The sequence below is a fragment of the Vulpes lagopus genome, chromosome 23 (genome assembly GCF_018345385.1).
Source record: "Vulpes lagopus strain Blue_001 chromosome 23, ASM1834538v1, whole genome shotgun sequence".
Taxonomy (NCBI): Eukaryota; Metazoa; Chordata; class Mammalia; order Carnivora; family Canidae; genus Vulpes; species Vulpes lagopus.
The window spans coordinates 23,380,907-23,400,737 of NC_054846.1; positions in this window are offsets into that span (position 1 = coordinate 23,380,907).

Below are 19,831 nucleotides of genomic sequence, written 5' to 3' on the forward strand. Positions count from 1 at the left end.
TTCTGTAAAAGACTACCCAGAAGGATTAGACAAGCTCCATTCTTGTTAGTATTGAACCCAAGGCCAAAATATATTCCTTATCCTTCCCCTACCACCCATTTGAGGTTTTCGTTGCTCTCTGCCAGAAATTCAGCTGGTCTGGTTTGGTCAACTGCTAGAGTGAACCAGACCTTCATCCCTTCAGGGACCTAGGGTCTTGATTACTTTGCCTTTTTTTAGGATATGATTTTCACAGTTGTTTGTTCTCTGTTCACACCAGGCTTGAAAACATTAAGATATGCCCCCAATGAATCACCTGAGTTCCAGACACTCCTGTTTCATGTTATAGTCACATTCCTAACTCCTCGTGTTAACCAACATATTAATTGCCCTTTCTTGCCTGTTGTCCCACAGACATGAGCAGCCCAACAAGACCAGTTGGCAGCTATAGCTTCAGTTTTCTGGAATCCTTACAGTGCTTCCTGGTGGAAGTGTGCCAGCTTCTTCCCTTTACCCTGTCAGGATACAAGACCTCCAATCCAGCAAAGCCTAAGGTGATAGGAATGGAAAACACATTCTACAAGTAGCTCACTGGGAATGGTGGTAAGAAAGGCCAATCCTATTTCTATCCTCTTGGTTCCTGCACCTCACAGCTGGGGACATGGCATCATATACTGGCCATTGGTATAGTGCATGTATCATCTCCTGGAAAATAGGACCTTAATCCTACAGGATGTTATACCTGAGCTGTTGCCTAAGCTGACCCTATTATTAGGTCATTTCGTTGTTCTCCTAGATTAACTTCTGGATAATGCTGTATAATGCTGGATAATGCTTCTGGATAATGCTGTATATGTAGGAGCATTGATCTAATCATTCAAAGCTTAGTTCCTGGATCTAAGGCATTGTAATGCAGGATACCATGTTGGTAATAGGCATTCTGTAGACTACCAGATAGTAAAGATGGCAGAGGTATTGCTGGAAGGGAGAGCAAACCTATACTAAGAGTACAGATTAATTACTGTAGGAATGAATTACTGCCTCCTTCAGGGTGGAAGGAAATTAATGCACACGAGTTGCTACCGAGTAGCTAGTTGATTTTGATAAAGGAATAGTATCAAATCCTTGATCTCTGCTGGTGACAGATCACCTATTCAATAGTGGTAATAACTAGATCATGGTTAAGGAGAGAAAACCCAAGCTATTGGCCCCATGCCCATGCATGACCTCCATCTGTGTCACCATGATTACTCCATTCATGGGTTTGTGGTGCAAGCCTGGAGTGGTCAAGGACATGACTGGCTGAAATGTACTAGAATCATCCTGTTTGCCAATCCTTACTTCCTATGTAAGTGTTCTCTCATTGACATTCCATGATACAAAAATCTGCACATTTTGTCATAATCAAAGAGACTTTATTCTTTTTTTTTAAGATTTTATTTATTTTTTCATGGAAGACACAGAGAGAGAGAGGCAGAGACACAGGCAGAGGGAGAAGCAGGCTCCCTGCAAGGAGCCTGACGCGGGACTCGATCCTGAGTCTCCAGGATCACATCCTGGGCTGAAGGCGGTGCTAAACCACTGAGCCACCCAGGCTGCCCAAAAAGACTTTATTCTTAACTCAAGCCTTTTCTTTCTCTATCAGCATAGATGACTAAGTGTGCTGTTTGAAACTGTCCATCACGAAGATTTTTCCCTCACCACTAATCTCTGTGGCCCCCTATGAGAGAGGTTATAGTATAGAACCCAGCCATTGTTGGCTCACACCAACATATCAAGCTGGTCCATCCACGAACAAGGCCTACCTCTTCCTTATCTGTCAGCTGGCAGGTTAATATTGCAAAAAAGAGCTTCAGGTGCTCACCTCTCCCTATCTCCATGCCTTTTGCCATATAATTTTATGTCACCTTCCCACTGTGGGTGGAGCATTCTACACCTTTTGATTCTGAATTTAGCCATATGATTTTGCCTTGGACCAATAGAATGTTAGTGATGGATCCAAGCAAAGGTTTGAAAAATATCTGGATGATTGGTATTGTCTTCTCTTGTGCCTTTGCTATCGACATAAAGACATGACTAGGATAGTGTGATGAAGAATGAAAGCTGTGTGATCCAGAGCAAAGTTGTTTCCGTCACCCAGAAAGCCAAGCCCAAAATGTGAGCAAGCCCAGCCAACACCAGAACATATGCCTAGCCAATTACCAGCTGGCCCTAGATGTGTGAATAATAAATGCTCATTGTTGATTCTCTTAAAGATGTTTTCGATTATTATATGGCATATTGTAGCAATAAATAATTGATACAACTGATCATAGGGAATTCCCCATGAGATCATAGGATCTAGGATCATAGGAATAGGTTGAAGGAGATGCATTAATGCAAGAGAGGTGAATGATAGGGGTAAGTAGGCTACCTGTCCATGTAACTTGCACATGCCCTCTGGACTTGCTCCAGTTTGATCCTAAATGCATCATTTGGATACGCAATGGATTCCTACTGTGACTACCTGACTTTATGATTTAGTGACTCTGATAGCACCCACCTCATGATGGGCAGCTCCATTTAATCACTGACATCAGATTTTCAGTTTCTAACAGGTACAGAGGCAGGCCAGGAGTTGCTTTTCAAACAATGAAAAGGCATGACTGCTCCAGAACCTAATATCAGTGCTGTCTATTAGAACTTGCCAGGGATGCTACACAGTGTACTGCTCAGGTATCTGTAGGGTCAGTGGATACTCTGTCATGTAATCAGCTGAGCAGCAGGGCAGCTTATGTCATAGCCTGAACCTAGAACACAGCATTCTCTGCTACGAACTCCATTTGAAACTGGCAGCCTTCCAACTCTCCCCACAAATGTGTGAGAGCAGTGTTTGGCTTTCAAAAACCAAAGCCTCCAACATGCTCTACCTTTATCTTAATGGTAGAGGATACAAGTTCAGTAACTTGTCCTCTACCCTCGAGGGGATATCCTAGCATCCTCCAGACCATTGGACCCCTAAAATCTGCAAGGATCTGAATCTTCTATCTTCTAGCTTGTATGTGTGTCTTACAGGGCACCACAGGTCCTTTCCCCTTCCTCTTCACTAAATCTGATTGGCCTGATTTATAAATACAAGTTACCAGCATGAGGTTTTGTGGAATATTAGGATGAATAAGATATCAGCAGACTACATAGTGAGGGAGGAGGAGAGTTAATAGAACCCTCTGATAGATTAGCATGCCTTGCCTTCCTTCCCATGTATATATAAACACTTTTGATGTTCTTAATGATTGAAAAAAGTTTTCCAGATCAACAGTCATCCACCAAAAAGACAAAACAAAACAAAAAAAGGGATATACCATGTCAGAGGCTATGTTGATATGTCCCAGGAAAGTTGTATCAGGCACAGGAGCCATGACTGACACAACCACTTGGTTCAGTTCATGATGGTCCTTTGACTTCTAACCGTGGTCCTTGTGATTTAGTAGGTCATGCAGGTGAAGAGGGGGGGCGGGTAGCACCTCTGCATCCTTTAAGTGTTTGAGGTGGTGCTAATCTCTGCAATTCCACTCAGAATGAAATATTTTTTTTCTGGTTTACTATCTGGCTGGGGTGGTAGGGTAATTTTAGGGATTTGTACTTGATCCTCCCTACCATAATGGATATTATTCCATAGGTCAGCGAACCAATGTGAAGCAGTTAAGAATATCCCAGTTGTGTACTCATAGACCAGGGAAATAGCCACAGGGACCTATTTGCTCTGACTGAAAGTACTAAAGATGGACTGGAGCCCAGATTTTGTTACCTGGTGTCCATAATGCCTCACTCTTAATTAGGTAAAATGATGACATCTTAGATTGCTTGATATCAAGTCCGTTTGGCCATCTATCCAACAATATTTAAAAGGATTAAGTATGTGCCTTTCTCCATTGTATAGTTACTTTGACAAGTAGCTTATAGTTCTTTAGAGAAAGACTGAGCAAATATTTTTTTATATATACTTGTAGTGGCAAAGGTGGCATTTTTTTTTAAGATTTTCATTTATTTATGGGGTGGAGGCAGCAGGGAGCAGAGGGAGAGGGCCAATTAACAAGACCTGAGCCAAAAACAAGAGTTGGCTACCCAACCAACTGCACTCAGGAGTCTCAGATGGCATTTTTCAAAGCACTTTGGCCTCCTTTTTGATGGATGGACATGAGATAATAATAATTATAGGAAAACATTTATAGCAGCTGACATCAGCCTTCTCACCAACTCATGCCTTTTTTTTTTTTTTCTGGCTTTTACAATGAAAGCTACACTCTAGTCTACTGCCTTGTACTCTGAGCATGAGGTACGCCATGGTATATTAGTCACCACCACAGATCTCTGCTCACCAGAGTCTTGATTGCCACCTCAGCTCATTGCCACTTCATTCACTGATGGTAGAATGTCACTAACTGCCTCCCACCATTATGGAATCCTACCCTCCCAGTTAATACCACAGAACCTAATTCGGTGGTATTATATCCTCTCCTGTGAATTCTGGCCTCCAGAATGTAGCTACCGCTGACTTTTCTCAAAGATGTCAGCACTAGCCTCATTAGTTACATTCTTCATTTCCTTAGTAAACAGAGTTCTGTAGATCCTTCCTGAAAAAATAGTAGGTTGGCTCTCTCAACACAATAAATAAATGCATTCTAACATTCCTGCCTCTCAGGACCTGACCTCTTCCTCAGTACTTTGACAAGGCGATTTCAGCATCTCCATCTCACTTAGTGTAGGCCATCATGACCAAATTTCGTGAAGTCATCCCAACAGCCTATTAGTACCAGCAGCACTGCCAGGATGTTGAATCTTTTGTCTTAAGAGAGTGCTCTCATGTTAATAAACTCTCCTCCATCCTGCCTTATATTCTCTGTCTGGTCTGACATGCTCAAGATCTATCCCTACACATATTCTCCAGATTTATGCCAATACTTGTCAGCCAGTTCTTAAAATTCTTTCAGTAAATAGGCTCTTTCTTCCCAGATCAAGGACTATCTTTTCTCTCTCAGCTGAAACCTGACATTAGTTCTCAAAGCAACAGAAGAAAAGAAGTTGAATCTTGAGGTGGGGTGGTAGGGGTCATCGTACACAGAAGGCATCCACTCCAACTGAACACTGCATAGCCTCCAGGTAAGACAAGGCTGTTCTCCTCTAGTAAAGGAGAAAGAGCTGCTTTGGCTGGCCTGATATTCAAACTGCTCAAACGCATCCATACAAATTTTTCCATCTCAAGTCTGTCAATATCAGGGCTGTGACTTTAGCAAAGCTGACTGTGGAAGCTTCATGTTTCATCTCCTTTGCAGGTCTGCCACTCTTAGATGTTGGGCCTGATTTTCAGCACAGCTGAAATCAGCTGTGGGAATAATGGTCTCTTTACTGCAGAAGTGACTTTTTGGCTTTCTGTGTGTCCTACGACAATAGTTGGTGGAGCTGAGCCTTTTATATCCTTTTTTCAAGGTTTCCAAGACAATTAACAAATGCTAGTCAATTCTACAATCCTTTGCCCCCAAACTATCCTAGTGACAAAGCTACTGGCTAACTCATAGCTTCTTGTCCCAACCCACCACAGGTGAGATTCTTATGAATTGTGATGCACAGCAGAGATTACCATCATCCTGTTTATTCTAACCATAGGATAAGGGACCCAGTTCTAGAATCCTATCCTAAGGATCTGCTTTCCAGGGCCACTATCATACCAAAGTCCTATGTGGTATTCCTCCTAAAACAGATCTCAAGATAAGCACTCAGGCACAATTTGATTTGTAAATTAATCCCAGGAGTCAGGAGTGAGAGAACAGGAAGAATGGGACAGGGAAGAAAATACAATACAAGGGTAGATTGTCAGGATTTCCACTGTGAGTGCTTGGGACTTGATTCTAAGACCATCACCTCCTTAGAAATGAACAGGTGCATTAAAAAAAAACATTAATTCACATCTTCTATATCTTTGATGAAGTTTTTGCCTGAGAAGGATGTTTTGGAAAATATCAAACACTTTTCTACAATCAGAATGTATTGTCTTTATATTGGACAAAAATATGTTTTGTCTTATAAGACAAAAAAATAAAGTATAAACAAAACAAAAAGAAATGAACAAGTGCTTCCCAGAATTGTCCACCAGAAGGACTGTGGCTGAATCATCTGTCTGCTAGCCCTGGACCCATTGATTGAGGGTATTACTCCTCCCAACTATTTGGGAAATAGTTGCCTATGCACCTAGGTGGCTCCATGCCCTTAGAAAGAATACTTTGTTAGAAACTAGAGAAATGGGATATTCATTGGAGATGAAATAAAAGGTGAGTCTGAAATTGAATAGAAGTCTACTACAGCTGTGGCTGACATCCAAGGTGGGACTGGGGGATGTGTTGCAGGGCACTACCAGAAGCTTCCACTGTGGATGGTACTACTTTTAAAACACCAAATTGACCTGAACTTACTTTATTTAAAATGTTTAATTTTCATCTTTAATGTAAAGAAAATTGGATGGTGAGCCATGGTCAAGATTTCCAGAACTTTTTCATTACAAATTTTAGTCTTTAAAATCTTCCAAGAATGAGCAAAGGATAAACAATGACTAAATCTGTATCTTTATAGTTTGTTGTAATTATAATTTTTAAATGTTTCCTTTTACACATACCCTGCAGAGTTTTTCTGTGAAACTTTTATATCTGAACCAGAGCATGGCTCCTGTTAGAGAATAAATTGTGTCCATGTGCTCTTGAAGAGTGCCCAGACAACATAACATTCAGTGAAACTGTTTTGTTTCTGATCAAGTTCTTCACAAAAACAAGCTTGATTTCCAGGATCCATGAAGAACTTAAATTCTCACGGTTTAGTCCTGTACAGTTTAATAGCTGCTGCAACAGTGCCAAGGTGTCTTTTCAAAAACATTCACTTTTACCTTTCTTGTTAAGGTAGGTTAATAACAAAAGCACTGACACTAAAGCTAGTGACACTCTGACTTGGATTTCGAATAGTTTAAACAAGAGACATTTGTTTTCCTTTGGAACATGAAGTGTAAGGATTTTATTTGTGACTACATTTTCTCTCTTCCCAAAACAGTATTACTTTAGATTTTGCAGATTACAAGTAAATAAATTTGGGGAAAATTCATTTTATAATATCTACAAATTATTCATCTGTATATACTTATGTTCAAATTGATATAAATAGATTAAAATACTTTAGAATTAAGCTCTTCATTTCATAGTTAACTGCAAATATTTTTTCTCAATAAATTTAAGTTTTGGAATATAACATTTTTAAACCTGGAGTAAGTCTTAGCAAATGTCTAATTTCCTCTTTTTCACAAATGAATCAATTGAAGCCCAGAAGAGTTGAAGGATTCTCCAGGAAATAAAAGAAGTTTAGTTACATAAACAAAAATACTTTATAAGTATCCTTATCTTAAATACTAATGCTTTTGTTATCTGTACAAAAGCAAAATACTTAAATTTTTAGTAATCTTATTAAAAGTTCAATTGTAATCTGCGAAGTGGAGTTGTGAAATTTTTTTATGTTTAAAGATATTCTCAGATCAGTCTCCATTTTTTCACTTGTATAACTATATGTGACCATGTGGCAATCCAGTAAAGTTACTTCTGCAGTCTCTTAGGGTCATCTTAACCATACTGGTTTCTGCTTTGTTATACTTTAATTCTAGTTTTCCAAATCAAACCTTGGAAAATTCTAAGCATAGAATTTTTAGAATTTGTATGGCCAGCATAAACACAGAGTACCTAGATATCAAAGTCAAAAAGGCCCAAGGGTAAAATGAAATAATTCCATAAAAGAAACAAAGTTTCAAAAATCACTCCAAAAGAATAATCTGGACATCCTTACACCTAAAAAGAAGTTAAATGTATAATTAAAACATTCTCATAAAGAAAACTGGACACCACATTACTTCAGTGGTGAATCTTACCAAACATTTAAGGAAAAAATAATGCCCAAATCCTACCACACATTTAAGGAAGAAAAAATGCTAATTCTACACAAACTCTTCCAGAAAACTGAAAATGGGGAACTACTTCCTAAGTCATTCTGTCAGACCAATATTAATCTGGTACCAAAATCAAACATTATAGTTAAACTACAAACAATACTCCTTATGAAAACAGAGATAAATGTTCTTAAATTTTTCTTTGCAAATTGAATTTAATACCATAGAAGATACACAGATGTTCACTAGAAATATGACAAGTTGGTCATCATGTATCAATAGGGAAATACAAAAACAAAAACAAAACCGTGATGAGATTATACCACTTACGTATTAGAATGACTAAAATCCAAAATCCTAGTAAGACTAGATGCTGGAAAGGCTGCAAAGCAATGCTAACACTCCTTTATAGCTTATGGAAATGCAGAATAGTGGGACCACTTTGAAAAACAGTTTGTAGTTTCTTAAAGCTAAGCATAGTTTCACCATACAGAAGCCACACTCCTAGGTATTTACCTAATTGGCTTGGAAACATATCCACACAAAAACCTACCCGTGAATGTTTATAGCAGCTTTATTCATCATTCTCCAAACTAGAAACAACCAAGATGTCTTGTCTTTCAATATGTGAATGAATAAACAAACTCTAGTATATCCATACAGTGGAATACGATTCAGTAATCAGAGGAAATGTGTCAGTAAGACGTGAAAAGACACAGAGCAACCTTTAAGCATATTGCTAAGTGAAAAGTCTACATATTGTATGATTCCAACTCCATGACATTTTAGAAAGGCAAAACTACAAAAATAGTAAAACAAAACAAAACAAAACAAAAAAACCCACAGTAGTTGTCAGGATGTAAGGGGAATGAGGGTAGACTGAATAGGTGAAGCACAAGATATTAGGTAACTAACCTATTCTGTATGAAACTGTAAAATGATGTATAATATCATCTTTCATTTGTCAAAACCCATAGAACTCTACAACAGAAAGAGTGAGCCTTAATGTAAACTTATGGACTGGTTAATAATAATGTATCAATATTGGTTCCTTAATTATAAAAAATGGTGCATTAATTATAACAAATGCATCACACTAATGTAATTTGTTAATGGGAAAACTGGGTGGCTCAGTGGTTGAGCATCTGCCTTAAGCTCAGGTCATGAACCCAGGGTCCTGGGATCGAGTCTCGCATCAGGCTCCCTGCAGGAAGCCTGCTTCTCCCCCTGCCTGTCTCTGCCTCTCTCTCTGTGTGTCTCATGAATAAATAAAATCTTTTTAAAAAGCAATAATGGTGAAACTGGAATGGGAGAATGGAGTATATATGTTGAACTTCTGTACTATTTACTCAGTTATTCTGTAAATGTAAACTATACTAAAAACATCTATTATTTTTCTTTCCATAGAGATGAGAATGGAATAATGTTTTTTAAGTTTTTCTTTAAATTCCAGTTATTTAACATATATAATTCATTACAATATACTGTTATAGTAGTTTCCAGTGTACAATATAGTAATTCAGTACTTCCATATAGCATCTGGTACTCATTGCAAAAAGTGCACTCCTTAAACCCCATCACCTATTTTACCCATCTCCCCACCCACCTCCACTTTGTGACCATCAGTTTGTTCTCTATAGTTAAAAGTCTGTTTCTTGGTTTACCTTTGTCTTTCTCTCTTTTTTATCCTTTGTTCATTTTGTTCCTTAAATTCCACATATCCGTGAAGTCCTGTGGTATTTGTCTTTCTCTGAGTGACTTATTTTCTTAGCATAACACTCTCTAATTCTATCCATGTCATTGCAAATATCAAATTTCATTCTTTTTTTATGGCCGAGTAATATGCTATCATATATGTACGTATATATACACAATATGCATATATGCATATATATATATTACACACATGTACACACTCACACATATCCATTTTCTTTATCCATTCATCATGGATTGGAAGAACAAATATTGTTAAAATGTTTATAGTACCCAAAGCAATCTACACATTTAATGCAATCCCTATGAAAATTCCAACAGCATTTTTCACAGAGGAAAAATAATTCTAAAAATTGTATGGAACCACAAAAGACCCCCAGTAGCCAAAGCAACCTTGAGAAACAAAAGCAGAGCTGAAGCAGACAATTCTGAGCTTCAGGTTATATTACAAAGCTGTAGCGATAAAGACCACATGGTACTGGAACAAAAATAGGCACATAGGTCAGTAGAACAGAATAGAAAATTCGGAAATGAACGCACAACCGTATGGTCAATTAATCTTCAACAAAGCAGGAAAAAATATCCAGTGGGAAGAAGACAGTCTCTTCAACAAATGGTGTTAGGAAAACTGGACAACATGCAGAAGAATGAAACTGTCTTACATCATAGCTAAAAATAAAATCAAAATGGTTTAAGAACGTAAATGTGAGACCTGAAACCATAAAAATCCTAGAAGAGAGCACAAGTAGTAACTTCTTTGACATCAGCCATAGCAACATTTTTCTAGATATGTCTCCTGCAGGAAATAAAAGCAAAAGTAAACTATTAGGATTTAAAAACTAATGCACAGTGGAGGAAACAAACAACAAAACTAAATGGCAGCCTATGGAATGGGAGGAGATATTTACACACGCAATGAAGGGTTAGTATCCAAAATATATAATGAACTTCTAGAGCAACATCCAAAAATGAATAATCCAATTAAGAAATCAGAAGACATGAATAGGTATTTTTCCAAAGAACACATATAGATGGCTAAGTTCAGGCACATGAAAAAGATGCCCAACACCACTCATCATGAGGGAAATACAAATCAAAATCACAATGAGCTATCACCTCACACCTGTCAGAATGGCTAAAATCAACAACACAAGAAACAACAGGTGTTGGAAAGGATGCAGGGAAAGGGGAACCCTCTTGCACTGTTAGTGGGAATGCAAGCTGGTGCAGCCACTATAGAAAACAATATGTAATTTCCTCACATAGTCAAAAAAAGAACTAGCCTGTGATCTAGCAATTGCACTACTAGGTATTTACCCAAAGAATACAAAAATACTGATGCATCCCATTGTTTATAGCCGCATTATCTACAACAGCTAAATTATGGAAGTAGCCCCAAAACATCTATTTTTAAATAATATGTCATATCCAAATTGGGTTTATCCTAGGAAAGCAAGGTTAGATTAACACTCAAAAATCAATTTAATTTATCATATTAACAAACTAAAAGAAAAAAAGCATAATCATCTCAATAGGCACAGAAAAAATGCATTTGACAAAGGCCAACATATATTCTCCATGAACTAAAACTAGAAATGAAATTCCTCTATCTGATTAAAAACCAAAAACAAAAAACCTATCCAGGTAATATCATACCTAATAGTAAAAATGTCCACTCCTACCACTTCTATTCAACATCCTCCTGGAGATTCTAGCCAATAAAATAAGGCAAGGAAAGAAATAAAAGGCATACAGATTGTAAGGAAAAGCTATATTTACCTGCAGATATTATTATTTATATAGAAATGGATTGGAATCTATAAAAATGCTAGAGCTAATGAGCTTATAAAATTGAAGGATACAAGATCAATATACAATAATCAATTGTATTTTTATATACTAACAATGAACAGTTGAAATTAAAAATTGCCGTTTACAATAGCATCAAAAACTATGAAAGCCTTAGGGATAAATCTAACCCTCCAAAAATGTAAAACACAGGTACACTAAAAAACAGGAGCCAGGGCAGCCCTGGTGGTCCAGCGGTTTGGCGCCGCCTGCAGCCCAGGGCGCGATCCTGGAGACCCTGGATCGAGTCCCCCGTCAGGCTCTCTGCGTGGGGCCTGCTCCTCCCTCTGCCTGTGTCTCTGCCTGTGTCTCTGCCTCTCTCTGTGTGTGTGTGTCTCTATGAATCAATAAATAAATAATCTTAAAAAAAAAAAAAAACAGGAGCCATCTCCCAGGCTCCTTCCCTGCATCTCCAGCTTGGCCTATGCAGGGGCAGAGGCTGAGACCTGGGCCCTGCTGCCCCCCGAGCTTCACCCTGCCTGCCTGGAATTTTTGGCTCCAGGCCGGCTCTCTCACAAGAAAGTTGCTGATCATTTTGGAAATCCTAGAAATGTGGAGTCCCTTGACAAGACATCAAAAACTGTTGTAACTGGCCTGGTGGGGGTTCCAGCACGTGGTGACATAATGGCGTGGATTCAAGTGGATGAAAAGGAGAAGATCATGGATGCCAGGTTTAAAACATTTGGCTCTGGGTCTGTAATTGCCTCCAGCTCACTGGGCCCTGAATGGGTAACAGGCCAGAGGGTGGAAGAAGCCTTGACCATGAAGAACAGGGACATCAAGGAGCTCTGCCTGCTGCCCTTGAAACTGCACTGCTCCATGATAGCCAAGATGCAATCAAGGCTGCCCTGGCTAGTTAAAAACTGAAACAAGAACCCAAGAAAGGAGAGGTGGAGAAGTGAGCCCTCAGCGACGTGCCAGCAGGTCATGTCTGCTGCCTGTCCACTTGCCGCACAATCGCTGTAGGTGTGCAGAAGCCCTCACACTACAGTAAAACAGCTCAGAGAAACACATGGCATTTGCTGGTGTTGTGGCTCCAAATGCAAGGAAAATACACAGTAAAAAAGTCAAGTCTTACCAAATTGGTCTGTAGTTTAAATGCAATCCAACAAAGACTTTAATAGAAATTGACCAAATGATTGTAAAATCCATATGGAAATGCAAAGACCCTAGAATACCCAAACAGAAAAAGAACTAAGTTGGAAGACTAAAACTACTTGGTTTCAAGAGTTATCATAACCTACAGTAATCAAGAAAGTCTAATATTGGTGTATACTCTAGTATATCAGAGTTCAGAATTAGACCAATACCTACAAGGTGCTAATTTCCAACAAAGATGTAAAGGCAATTTAGTGGAGGAAAATAGGCAGAATAGAACAATTCGATATCCATATGTTTTTTTAAAAACTTTAATCCATTCAAAACCTTATATAAAAATAACAAAATGAAATCATAATTTTTTCTCTGACTTATTTCACTTAGTGTAATACCCTCTAGTTCCATTCACATTGTCAAAAATGGTTAAGATTTCATTTTCCATGACTAATATTCTAATATGTATATAGACTAATATTCTAATATGTATTTATCCATTCATCTGGCAGAGGACATCTGAGCTCTCTCCATATTTTGGCCATTGCGGACGTCACTGCTGTAAACACTGGGATGCACTTACCCCTTCAGATCACTATGTTTGTGTCCTTTGGGTAAATGCCTAGCAGGGCAATTGCTGGGTTGCAGGGTAGCTGTACAGAGTCAAGAAATAGGAGGATCTCAGGAGAAGGAAGGGAAGAATAGACTCCGATGAAATCAGAGAGAGAGACAAGCCATAAGAGACTCTTAACTATAGTAAACAGAGTTGCCGGAGGGGAGGGGGGTGAGGGGATGGGGTAAGTGGGTGATGGGCATTAAGGAGGCACATGATGTAATGAGCACCTAATGTTATATCCAACTGATGAACCACTAAATTCTACCCCAGAATTAATAATATGCTATATGTTACCTAACTTGAATTTAAATAAAACTAAAAAACAATACAAATCTATTAACAAAAAATGATGCACGTCATTAGTCTTTAGGGAAATGAAAATCAAAACCACAACAAAATACTATTTTATTATATCTCTTACCTATTAGAATGGCTGAAAATTTTTTTAATGTACTAAGGTACGATTGGTATACCATATCATTAATTCCAGTTGTACAAATAGTGATTTGATATTTGTATACCTTGCAAAACGGTCACCATAGTCTAGTTATCTATCACCTTCCAAAGGTAATATGGTATTATTGACTACATTACAAATGCCGTACATTACATCCCCATGATGTATTTCTTTTATAATTGGAAATTTGCAATTCTTAATACCTTTCACCCGTTTTGCCCCTTCAACCTCCCCTCCGCTCCAGTGACCACCAATGCATTCTCTATTGGTGATTCTGGGTTTTGATTTGTTTTGTTTGTTTTAGATTCCACATATAAGAGAATTCATGTGACCCTTGTCTTTGTCTGAGTTAATTCACTTAGCTTAATCCCCTGAAGGTCCATCTGTATTGTTGCAAATGGCAATATTTCATTTTTTTAATGGCTGAATAAGACGCCACAACATTTTTATCCATTCATTTGTCATTGGACACAGGTTGTTCAATATTGTGGGTATTGTAAATGCTGCAGTGAATATAGGGGTGCATATCTTTTTGAATTATTGTTTTCATTTTCTCCAGATAGATACCCAGTAGCAGAATTGCTGGATCATAGGGTGGCCCTATTTTTAATTTTTTAAGGAGACTGCATACTGTTTTCCATAGTGGCTGCACCAATTCATAATCCCATCAATAGTGCATGAAGAACACTTTTTTTACACCCCTTTTCTCTACACCCTAGACAAAGTTTGTTACTTCTTGTCTTTTTGATAATAGCCATGCCGACAAGTATATAAAGTGATATCTCATTGTTGTTTTTATTTGCAATTCCCTGATGATAAGTGATGTTGAACATCTTTTCATTTGCTTATTAGCCCTCTGTACGTCTTCTTTGGAAAAATGTCTATTCAGATCCTCTACTCATTTTGTAATCAGATTTTTTTTTACTACTGAGTTATGAGTTCTTTATATTTTTGTATATTAATCCCTTATTGGATATATGATTTGCAAATATCTCCTCCCACTCAATACATTGTCTCTTCATTGTGTTGCTGGCTTCCTTTGCTGTGCGGAACTCATTCGTTTGATGTCATCCCATTGGTTTATTTTCGCTTCCGTTTCACCTGCCTTTCAAGTCACGTCCAAGAAACATCACTAAGCCCAGTATCAAAGAACTGACTGCCTAATGTTTTCTTCTACGAATTTCATGGTTTCAGGTATTGCATTCAAGTCTTTAATCCATTCTAAATTAATCTGGGGTATGGTGTAATATAGCAGTCCAGTTTCATTCTTTTGCATATAGCTGTCCAGTTCTCCCAGCACCATTTACTAAGGAAGCTGTCCTTTTCCCATTGTGTAACCTCTAATCCTTTGTCATAACTTAATTGACTATATATGCATGGGTCTATTTCTCTGCTCTCTATTCCATTCTGTTAATCTTTGTGTCTTTTTTAGTGCAAATGCCATACTGTTTTTGTTAGTATGGCTTTATAGTATGGTTTGAAATCAGGGAGTATGATATCCTCAGCTTTGTTCTTTCTCAATATTGCTTTGGCTATTAGAGATCCTTTGTTGTTCCATATAAATTTTAGAATTATTTGTTCTCATGCTATACAAGATCTTCATTAGAATTTTCATATAAAAAATTTTCATAGGAATTGCATTGAATTTGTAGATTGCTTTAGGTAGATATGGATATTTAACAATATTAACTCTTGCAGGAACACAATATCTTTTCAATTTCTTGGCTGATAATTGTACTCTTGTGATTCTTTGCATGTCTTTGGTATCAGTTTTAACTTTAATTTCTTGTTTATTTGAATCTTCTTTTTCCTAGTGAGTCTAGCTGAGGGTTTGTCAGTTTTGTTTCTCTTTTCAGATAACCAGCTCTTAGTTTCAGTGATCGTTTCTGTTTTTTTAGTTTCGATTTCATTTTTTTCCCATTTCATTTTCTTCTATTTCATTCCTTCTACTAACTTTGGGCTTTGTCTGTACTTCTTTTTCTAGTTCCTTTAGATGTAAAATTAAATTGGCATGTTCCTTCTTTCTTGAGGTGGGCCTATATTTATTTATTTATTTATTTTATTTATTTTTGGGGGGCTATATTTATATCAACTTCCCTCTTGGAACTACTTTTGCTGCATCCCATATATTTTGATATGTCAGATTTATGTTTTCACTTGTGTCTAAGTGTATTGAATTTCTCTTTTGATTTCTCCTATGACCTAGTAGTTGCTCAGTAATTTAATTATTTTAGTTATTTAAGTTATTAAGTTATTATTTTAGTTATTTAATTTGCATGATTTTTAGTTTTTTTCTTGTAATTGATTTCTAGTATCATGCCATGTGGTTAGAAAAGATGCTTGATACCATTTCACTTTTCTTGAATTTAGTGAGACTTGTTTTGTGGCCTAACATGTGATCTATCCTGGAGAATATTCCATGTCCATGCAGAAGAATGTGTATTCTGGCATTGGGGATGAGATGTTCTGTATATATCTATTAAGTCTATCTGGTCTAATGTGTCATTTAAAGTTTTTCCTCGGGCAGCCCTGGTGGCTCAGCAGTTAGCGCTGCCTTTGGCCCAGGGTGGGATCCTGGAGACCCAGGATCGAGTCCCATGTCGGGCTCCCTGCATGGAGCCTGCTTCTCCCTCTGCCTGTGTCTCTGCCTCTCTCTCTCTCTCTCTATGTTTCTCATGCATAAATAAAATTTTAAAATCTTTTAAAAAATAAATAAAAATAAAGATTTTCCTCACTGCTCTATTTCAATTCCTTCCTCATGTTTTTGTGTATATTTACTGTATTTACTATAAGTTTTGTGGGCCTTACTGCTATAAACTTCCCTTTTAGAACAACTTTTGCTGCCTCCCAAAGATTTTGGACTAATGTGTTTTCATCTTTATTTGTCTTCATGTATTTTTTTATTTCCTCTTTGATTTCCTGATTGACCCATATATTATCTGGTAGCATGTTATTTAGCTCCATGTATTTGTGTTCTTTCCAGATTTTTTCTTGTGGTTGATTTCTAGTTTCATAGCATTGTGTTTGGAAAAGGTGCATGGTATGACTTCAGTCTTTTTGAATTTGTTGGAACTTGTTCTGTGGCCTAAATGTAATCTATTCTGGAGAATATCCATGTGCACTTGAAAACAATGTATATTCTGCTGTCTTAGGATGGAATGTTCTGAATGTTCTGTTAGATCATCCTGATCCAGTGTGTCATCCAAAGGCATTGTTTTCTTGTTGATTTTCTGTTTGGATGATCTGTCCATTGATGTAACTGGAGTGCTTAAGTCTCCTGCTATTATTGAGTTATATTTTCGGTTGGATTTTTCCCTTTATGGTCACGTAGTGACCTTCTTTGTCTCCTGTTACAGTCTTTGTTTTAAAGTCTGTTTTGTCCAATGTAGGTATTGCTACCCTAGCATTTTTTTTTCATTTCCATTTGTATGATAAATGTTTTTACATCCCTTCACTTTCAGTCTGCATATATGTTTACATCTGAAATGAGTCTCTTTTGGGCAGCATATAGATGGGGCTTGCTATTGTATCTATTCCACCACCCTCTGTCTTTTGATTGGAGCATTTAGTCCATTTACATTCAAAGTAATTATTGATAGATATGTACTTATTACCATTTTGTTACTTGTTTTATGGTTGTTTCTTTAGTTCTCTGTTCCTTTCTTGCTCTCTTCTCTCATGATTTGCTGGCTTCCTTTAGTGATATACTTGGATCCCTTTCTGTTTAGGTTTTGCATATCTATTATCAATTTTTTATTTGTGGTTTATATATAACATTATACATCAAGAAATCTGTATTAAGTTGATGGTAATTTAAGTTTGAACCCATTCTAAAAGCACTAATGTTTTACTCCTCTCTCCCACCCCTCACATTTTATGTATATGGTATCATACTTCACATCCTTTCATTTTGTGAATCACTTGACTGATTTTTTATAGAAATACTAATTTTATTGCTTTATGCTTCCTACTTTTCATACTCCTGCTTATGGCCTTTCCTTTCCACTCAAAGAATACCCTTTAACATTTCGTGTAAGGACAGTTTAACAGTGATGTATTCCATTAACTTTTGCATGTGTGGGAAGCTCTGTATCTCTCCTATTCTGAATGATAATCTTGCTGGATAGAATATTCTGGGCTGCAGGGGTTTTTTTCTTTCAGCACTTTGAATATATCGTGCCACTTTCTTCTGGCGTGCAAAGTTTCAGCTGAAAAAAAATCATCTGATAGCCTTATGGGGTTTACCTTGTGGGTAACTATTGTCTTCTCTCTTGTTCTTTTTAAAATTCTCTCTTTATCACTAATTTTTTGCCCTTTTAATTACTATGTGTCTTGGTATTGATTTTCTTGGTGGCTCACTGTGCCTCTTGGATCTGGATTTCTGTTTCCTTCCACAGGTTCAAGTTTTCAGCTACTATTTTTTCAAATAAATTTTCTCCCCTTTTTTCTCCCTCTTCTCGATCTTGAATCCCTGTAATGCAAATATTAGTATGCTTGATGGTGTTACTGAGTTCTCTTAATCATTTTCCTTTTTTAATGAATTTTTCTCTCTCCTATTCAGCTTTATTGCTTTCCATTACTCTGTCCTCCAGGTCACTGATACATTTTTCTGCTTCCTTTAGTCTACTATTTATTCCCTATAGTGTATTTTTACATTGTTGTCAAGTTCTTCATCTCTGATTGGTTCTTTTTAATGTATTCTATCTCTTTGCTGAGGATCTCACTGAGGTCTTCCACTTTTTTTAAAAAAAGATTTTATTTATTTATTCATGAGAGACGGAGAGAGAGAGGCAGAGACACAGGCAGAGGGAGAAGCAGGCTCCATGCAGGGAACCTGACGTGGGACTCGATCCCGGGTCCCCAGGATCCCGCGCTGGGCTGAAAGCAGTGCTAAACCGCTAAGCCACCCAGGCTGCCCAGTCTTCCACTTCTTTCTTCAGTCCAGTATCTTTATTACTATTACTTTAAATTCTCTCAGGCAAAATCAGGTACAGCAGCTCTCTTGCTGTGATTTTATCCTCTTCTTTTTTGGGACATATTCCTCTGTCTCCTCACTTCGTCTAACTCTCTCTATTTCTATACATTAGAAAAGTTGGCTATGTTTCCTGCTCTTGAAAGTAGTGGCCTTATAGAAGAGGACCTATAGTGCCCTACAGTTTAATGTCCTCTGTTTACCAGAACCTAGTGCTTCAGGGGTATCTCCTATGTGTGTTATGTGCACCATACTGTTGTGGATGAGCCATGTTTGCTTTTAGTCCAGTCATCAGCAATGGTCTCTTTCTTTTTATAGACAGTGTTTGGTACCTGTATTACTAAACTGCCAGTCTGGAGCCACCTTGGGCTTGAGTTGAGTCAGACTAGGTATTTGCCAGAGCTATGGTAGCACAGAACTGCAGGGTGCTATCCCTGTACTGTTCCTTGAGAAGCTTTCATTGATGGGTGAGGCCTACAGTCACACCAAATGTCTGCCCCCATTCCTGAGGCTGCAGTTAAACTAGTATGCATGGTTATCTTCCCCTCTTCATGAGGCTGGAAACACTGGCCCCTCAGTACTGCTTCCATACTGGCACAGTTGTGGCACCACTTTGAGTGGACTCCAATAAAGGCATGTTGAAGGTGGTGGATCCACAGGAGAACATGGGGGCAGGGTAACATCAGACATATTTTACTAAATGTAATGGGCAATTTTAAAAATCCCTTGGGCTTTTAGACAAAAAGAAATTACTTCTAAACAAAATAATGTTAGAATGTCAACAAATTTTTGATAGTTTATACTGAAAGACAATGGCATAACATATTTAAGACACCCAAAGAAAGAAAATGTTATCTAAATATACAGCTAAATTGAGCTTCAAATATAGACATACAGGCAAACTGCTAATCCTAGAACTCAAAAAAATAAGCAACAAGCCATTAAAAGCACAAAATTTGAATAGATATTTCTCAAGAGAAGATACACAAATGGCCAATAAGCACATTAAAAGATGCCCAACATTATTCATCTTTAGAAAAATGCAAAGCAAAACCACAATGAGAAATGACTTACACTCATTAGAATGGCTATTATAATACATAATAGAATAAGAGAAAATAACAAGTGTGGTGAGGAAGTGAAAATATGGGAATTCTTGTACATTCCTGGTGGGAAATGTAAAATTGTGCAGCTGCTGTG